Here is an 8,193-nt window from a genome sequence, read left to right on the forward strand (position 1 = left end):
ATAATGATAATAATAATAATAACAATATCAACAACCATATCAACAACAATAACAATAAAAAAGAATACATTGCATTTTTGAAAAATGATATGGTAAATCTCCCAACAGTCCAAATAAGGTGATATCCATGAAAACTCGACATCCAAGTATGTCAAAACATTTTTCTTTTGATAATACAAAGTAGAATGGCAGTCCAATGTAACGTAAATGAAGCAAAAGGAACGCTCACAACAACAGCGTCATCAGCAACAATAGCAACACAATAATAATAATAATAATAATAATAACAACAACAACAACAACAACAACAACAACAACAACAAGAGGAGCAATAACGACAACACCTGCAACATCATAAACAACGACATCAGCAACAGCAAACATAAATAATGTTAAGAATGCTAATAATGAAGAAACCCGGCCACCGCCCACTTCTAATTGTGTAACAGTATAGTGCAAGTGCTATGAAAAATCGCTGGAGTTATACTCAATACGAAAATGTGTACAATATGTGTGTTTGTTTGTGTTTGTGTGTGTTACTGTGTGTGTGCATGTGTGTGTCTTTGTGTATCTTTGTGTGTCTGTGTGTGTGCTTGTGTTTGTTGACGTTTGTTTGAAATAAAGAAAAATAATTTCAAAATCCTTATGAATAACAAAGTTATTATTAAGCTTCTCTTTCAAAGTGGCGCCAAAACAATATTGTTGAATGGCCAACAAACATACGCATTCTCAGTGAGTTAAACAGCAGTAACGTTCACCAAGAGATCTATTTTTTTTCTTCTTCGTCTCCACGAGGCTTGCTGAGGCTTTTGGATCATTTCCGAAATACTTAAGGGACGTCCCAAGACGGCTGCTGGGGCATGAAAAAAAAAACTGCCCTTGTCCCATGGGTGCTCAGGGGCAATGGGACCAGGGCATGCAATATTTATGAAATAGAATACGATGCTCTTATGGGAATGTCTTTCCAATAGTTTTTCTCTCAGCAAGCTGTTCAACTGTTTTACATCTAGAAAGCAGAAATTTAATGAAAGAAGCATCAATATCATTCTCTTTAAAATTGTATCCAAACCATGTATCTTTTCTCGTTTTTTTTTCAACATTTGGAATGTGAATTTCGACGAAACATTTCGGGAGCTCATGCAGCTGATACCTCGGACTGAGAAACTGTAATAATGAGAACAATTGGAGCTTGGTTTACTTGAATAGGTGGTCGGAGATAAGTGGTGAATAGGAATTAATTATTACGAAGATAAAATCATGTCTCTTATAATATTCTCACTTCAATCTTCATCCCAGCCCCTCCATATTAGATTCTTTTATTCTTAAAGTGACCTGTTGTTACTCACTCTTCAAGATGTACACTGTCACTTCAGTTGGTACTATGTTTGGCTATGATGTGGGTGTCTTCATTTTGAATGTTCAATGGGTTGTTATTTAGCTTAGGTTGCTAAGGGAGTCTTACTTAAAGGCGCTCCAGCCACTTAACTCTGAAACAGGCTTTTTAAGCCCCATGGTAACTTTTCAATGTGGAACCTTGAAAAAATATCGGAACATGGTATTCAGTGAGGATACAATGATAATGTTTCTTTTCCATTCATATGTTATGACCCTCTTCCCCCTCTCTTTCAATCACTGTCTTTATTTCTATCCTTGTCTCTGTCTGCCTGCTTGTCTGTCTGTCTGTCTGTCTGTCTGTATGTCTGTCTGTCTGTCTGTCTGTCTGTCTGTCTGTCTGTCTCCCCCTCTCTCTTCTTCTCCGTCCCTCTCTTTATCTATCTCTTTGTCTATGTCTCTCTCTTTCTCTCTCTCCTCCCCTCTCTCTCTTTCCTCTTCGCCCTATTCTCTTTCTCTCTCTCTCTCTCTCTCTCTCTCTCTCTCTCTCTCTCTCTCTCTCTTTCTCTCTCCATCTTTTGCTCTCAATGCCTCCCTTGTTTATCACTTTCCTCTATCTTTGAACGTCAAAAAACTGTGTGTGAATTGTGATAGCCGCTACATCTAAGAACGCACTAGTTTTGTCAATGATCTTTGGCTCCATTTGATCTTTAGAGACCGTGGTTTCACAAAGAACAAAGATGCCAAAGTCGGAGGTGTTGGAGTGCAAAAACTGTCGGGGGCGTCCTTTGAGCGGAGTCCCGTCTTTTCCTTTCATTTATAGGTTGTTGTTTTTTTAATCTGCAGCATCTCTAAATCATTTCACTGCCTTGGTAAGTTACTTTTTTACTTCCTGGATCAGGAGACTTCTGTTTGCTGCTAATCCTTCTATGTCTTGATAGTAGAGTAAGGCTATGTTGAATTTGTGTCTCTTTGTCAAAAGAGTGTAAAGCCTATTTAGGAGTGGTATCTAGTTCTTGAACCAGTTGATGAGTTTCCATATTGGCTGTCTTTGGAAAATCCTTCCAAAAACCATTTGGATAATAATGTTTAAGCTTACGGAGATTAAACTGCTTGGCAAGCGCACATACACCCGTGCCTTCAAAAGTTAGTGGACTGTCAGTTCACTGAACAGACCTCAAAGACATGCTTCATATTCACGATATATGGATAAGAGTTCAGTGGGGAGAAGAGCACACTTACGACTGATCTGTGGTATTCATTATTGCCAAAGGTATCAACAGAAACTGGCAAACAAAACATTATGCCTGTATTTCTAAGAACAAAACGATCATGGCTTTTATTCCTCCTTGTTTTCGACATGTTTTTTTCTGGTCATGGTGTGTCGACATATTATGTCCTCAGAGTTTATTGACCATTTTGTGTACCACTAGACAATAAACCTCCTAAAACAACAATAACAAATTTTGTCACCTACGTACCACAGCAGCCCACCTGATAGATTAGAAACAAGCATTACCACTCAAAGTATCACCCTCCTCAAAATCTTTTCCTTTGTCCCATTTCATCCAAAATGATACCTTCTTCGATTAGATTGAAGTCAACTATAATCACACTATGCACTTTTTAAGGCTCTGAACCTCACCTTCAGATAAAATGTGACTGGCTCCAAGATAGTGAAAGTCTAGTGAAGACGGCAGCAGCCCTACAGTCATTGATTGTTTTCCGTAATTTTCTGCTCACATGTCAGACGCATACTTTTGTTTCTATACATTAGGTATATTTTATCACAGGCAACTACGGAATACGACCAGATCCAGTCAGTCTGGCCCGCGAGTCGACTCAGTAATTAATAATGAACGTGGTCTGCGGTGAGTTGATCATTAATAAAAACAAAACTGTGCTTCTTGTGAACTAAAATCAATATTTTCTGACCCCTCTGGGAACAATAAATCTAATACCTTTTATCTCATCCAATGCCCTTGACGGACATAACTATGCTATTGTGTCAGGGTCAGTCTCACTTTTGAGAACGTGGGTATTTCAAACCAATTTCACCTAGTGCTTCTCCTGCTTTGACCTGCAAGATATTAGGAATCACGTAATTGATTAATTCGGTCACATCCTTGAATTGTATCCTAGACCGGGCACTACCACTGCTGCTGCTCTTTGCTATCAATAAAAAAAGCTCTGTGCTGGTGCGCACCTAAAAGTAGGGCAAAACGCCGATCTCTCTATAATAGCCGTTTGTGCATGCGTGCTACCTTTAATCATAGCACTTCAATAACCGGTTCCAAACAGAGTTAAATAGTGCGCCCCATTGTGAATTAGTATTGCGTCAGAGTGCGTATTGTAATGATGCGTCTATGGATCAGACCCGCTTGCTAGTGCATGCTCTTTGACATTTGTGCACTTGACAATATCCGACCTTCTAGGTAATAAATGTGATAGAGAAAACATGAGCAAGGTCGGGTAGTGCCGAATACGACTTTAATGACACAAATAATGATATGTTAATGACTGTAAATATCTTTTTTTTTCTCCAAAAAATTGACGTATACGAATAGTAGAATTAAATTTTGCTCTAAAAAGATCGTAACTTCATATATATATTTTTAAATGTAGATTTATTTTACCCCCTCCCCCCTCTATCGATCATTCAGGAGGCGAACTCCCGACCCTGCCTATCAGGAGCAGAAAGACAGATACTCGATACAAATTTCTCTCTACCCTGGAATCGAACTCCAGTCTCTTGCATGAGGCTAACCGCTACACCACAGACACCGGTATTTTTAGGTAAGAAATGAAATGAAACATTTGTGTCACGACGCGTGGTAATCAGGCGTTCGTTATTTTTTGGGCACATTATGGAGCTATTGGTATAATCTTAAAAGTTGATAATTTGTCTCGGTTTTGGGGAATAATACCTATCTGTCTTGCAAAAGGTCGAGATATTTGAGATTGAAGGAGTCGGGGCGTCGCTTGATTTTTTGAGGTAAAATTGGCGAAAAAATGGCGTCAAAGTTTGGTGGTTGCTAAAGCTTTAATGTCCTTGGAAACTTCAAATTTACAGTTTTTTGTGCCTTTGATAAGCTTTTTTTTCACTTAAATCCACACAGAAATGTGCTTTTGAATGGTCTTAAAAGGTGTTCAGCCAAAAAATCCCCCACAAAATTTCGATAAAAATTGCCAAGCAGCTGGAAAATACCAGTTTCTTCAATTTCATTATTTTGAGGAGATCCTGATTTTACAACGCTGAACATCACATTTTCACCTCTGCAGGCGTAGCTAACCCCATCAATATGTATAGATAGCGAAGAGCATAATTTTCTCAAAAAGTCAAAGACACACAATTTGTTTAGCCTTGGGACGATGCCGCTTCCCTGACAAAAAGCAGGTATCTTTTTATTGAAAAGTCAAAACTGTTGAATCCAATTATAATGCCAAAAATATTTCGTACAATTCTTCAAGCAAATATTAAACAGAGGCTGAACAGTGTTTAGTATCTTACAAGTCGAACGTATAAAATGTGTCTGTGTGAACAGTTGGAACTGATGACATTCAAGGTAAAAAAACCTTTTAAGGAATATGCACACAATCTTTTATTACGGTGGTTCTTTTTTCTGTTTGTTATTCTCTTGCAACACCTCTAATCATCGGCACTTATATCACCTTATTGTCCTGCAAGTGCTGTTGAACCCTTATCGTATATCCTGGTGGAATCCTAATACATTAAATAGATTGAAGGATTATAATATACCAACTCATTTCACTCAGCGCAATTGTCGCTCGTTTTGCATGTCACAAAAACCAAATTAATGTCGCAAATGTTTTGGGGGCAACAACTTTCTGGAACGGTAACTCCCTGAGCAGGAGAAAGATGCCTGAAGCAATCGGCACTAGCGGTGAACGGGCGCTGTGTGGTGTGTTTTCAGAAAGGTTGATGGGTTTTTTTACTGCACAGGGGAGGAGGAGGAGGAGCAGAGAGAGAGAGAGAGAGAGAGAGAGAGAGAGAGAGAGAGAGAGAGAGAAAGAGAGAGAGAAAAAGAGAGAGAGACGTTAGATACAGAGAGAGCGTGTGTGAGTGTATGCGTGTGTGTATGCCTGTATTTGTATTTGTTTGTTTGTTTATTTGTTTGTGTGTGTATGTGTGTGTGCGTGTGGTGTGCGTGAGAGAGAAAAAACCGATAGAAAGAGAGGGGAGAATGAAACCGAAAAGAGAGAGAGAGAGAGAGAGAGAGAGAGAGAGAGAGAGAGAGACAGACAGACAGACAGACAGACAGACAGACAAACAATCAGACAGACAGAGGGAGACAGACACACAGAGAGAGAGACAGAGAGAGAGAGAGAGAGAGAGAGAGAGAGAGAGAGAGAGAGAGAGAAAGAGAGAGAGAGAGAGAGTGAGAGAAACAGAGAGAGAGATCTTTGATTTTCTTAAAGTGCGTATGAACGGCTTTATGGGGAATGTTAACTCAGGGTGCTATTTCAGAATAGTATTCTATTTATAATAGGTTTGATACATATGCTAATACAACTATTACTCTGTACCACAAAGTATTATCATTAAAGTGTTATATTGATTTTCTCTATCAAACGGATGCAGTTTGGTACGCAGTAGATTTTGTCAAAGAGAAATATTCACTCTAAATAAGCCAACATACCAAGGCCCTCAAAGTGTGTAAGGCGTGAAATTAAAGTTGAATAAAAATGATTTTTAGGTCGCATCATTGAGCTCGGAAAACAGAAATTTGTTACCTGAAATCATTTAGACTCAATCAAAGTGTTCATTAACGAATGCCATCAACATTGTAGAAACCTGAAAAATTACCCATAGTTAGCAGTTTCATCTATTTGGCTTATATTTTGAGACCCCCAACATTCTCCAGCCTTCATTTTGGTATTCTTTGCAGAGACCCTAAAATGTCTACTGAGGTCTCTATACTAACACCGGTGTTAACTTTTTCGTGTGTGCTCCAGGACACTATTCGTACCAGCCATCGAATTCCGGTATGCAGCTGAGTTGTGAGTGGTGTAAGAAAGCGAGGAACATCAGATCTCCAACTGCTGCCACCGTCCCATGTCCACGTTGTGACAAATCTTTCTAAGCTCAGATTGGCCTGATCAGTCATATGTAACCCACACACACACACACACCTGGATGTGTGTATGAGATTCTTCGCTTCGACGGATAATAAACATTATTAACAATCTCGTTGCTCTGTTGTTTTTATACCTTACTGCTATTAAATGACGCGAAGACCATTTACTTAGCCGAATTATTTAAATACACTTGTCATTTCTTCATTCTACTCTCAGCACTTCATCCATTAAGGAGGTAGCCGACACAGTATGTATGTCCTATGAGCAAACAAAAGACAAAGTTGTGTTTTGTTTATAGTACACAACTAAGAAACACGAATTTGCATATATCAAAGTAAGCATGCTAATACCTGTTTTGTAGTGTTGGATTGGAATCCACAGGGTAAAAGATCAAAGGAAAGACCGTTTGGAACCTGGAGAAGAATCATAGAAATTGATGAACAGAACAGTCGGAAGACATGGAATAACATCAAGAGGCTAGCCCAGGATAGAGAAAGGTGGAAGGTGTTTGTCCGTGGCTTATACCCTGGTTTCAGGGTAAGAAAGGCAATGATGATGATGACCTGCTTTTGAAAGTTCCAGATAAAAAAAAGCAGATTGATGGTCTGTTCGGTTGGTTGACGGGTGCTTAGTGTGGCTTTCTCCTTTTCTATGAAATAACTTCTTTTCTTAATATGTTACTTTCTAGCAATACCTCTAATCTAATGTGACCTATTTATGTTGCAAGTGATGTAAAAAAAAAAGAAGGAAAAACTGAAATAAAACTAATAAATGTATATGATCAACAAAGTTATGCTCGTAATTAAAAGTGCCTCAAACAATCTTTCCTGCCCAAAAGAGCTTATCTTCAAACATCGGTGAATGACAAGAGTGCGGATCCTCAATGACTTAAGAAACACTTGGGGATTTTTGTGACTTAGTAACTTAATCAGAGACAGTCCCTTCTAGATGACTTATCTCTTCACCTTTCACTTGCTTCACTTTATACGTATAATGCAGCCTTCCGTTGTGCTGTCTAACTCCATGTATCCAGGAAATGAAAAAGCGGAATAACAAAATATTGTAGATTCAGCTTAAAGCTGAATACATTAAAAATTAAACATGTCATACCTGAACAGTTTTAGAGTGTCATGACCTTCCGATAATGTTTACGCTTGACTGATGCTTTAAATGACGCACTTATACAATTTTGTGCGTGTCAATTTCAGCGTTTGCTCAATAGTTTAAAATCTCAAAATACGTCATTCTTTGTTTTTCACCGCCTTTCTGGCCTTCCAAACAAAATCGTAGATGTATAAACTTCCCTTTCTGTAGTGATTCTCCAAGCTAGGGTAGCTCTCTAGGCGTGAGAAAATGCAGTTGCATACCAAGCATCCCCATGCCATTCCACGTAGACCAATATTGAAACCATAGCTCTTCAGGCAAAGTTCAATAGCTATCGAACAAATTGTACTTTGTCAAAAGAATCAATTCGCTCTGCGAATAGAACCCAATCTATGGGTTTTATGTTGCTGCCCAGTATTTTTACATCGAGCTTTTTAGCGACGGACTCTTGTGTGGGGAACGAGGTCCCTTTTCAACGTGAGCTTCTGTATATGCGCCCGTTTGGGTGCTCAATCAATAGGCAGCCTATTCAAAGGTAATTACTGCTGGCGTGCTCCAAGACAGCGGAAACGACGCTTTTAGCGGAGGCCAGCTCCTGATCACGTGACTACCCCCACCCTCTTCCTCTCCTGGCCCAGCCAGAGTCCGCTGGTGAGC

The sequence above is a fragment of the Aplysia californica genome, unplaced genomic scaffold, assembly GCF_000002075.1.
Source record: "Aplysia californica isolate F4 #8 unplaced genomic scaffold, AplCal3.0 scaffold00032, whole genome shotgun sequence".
Classification (NCBI taxonomy): domain Eukaryota; kingdom Metazoa; phylum Mollusca; class Gastropoda; order Aplysiida; family Aplysiidae; genus Aplysia; species Aplysia californica.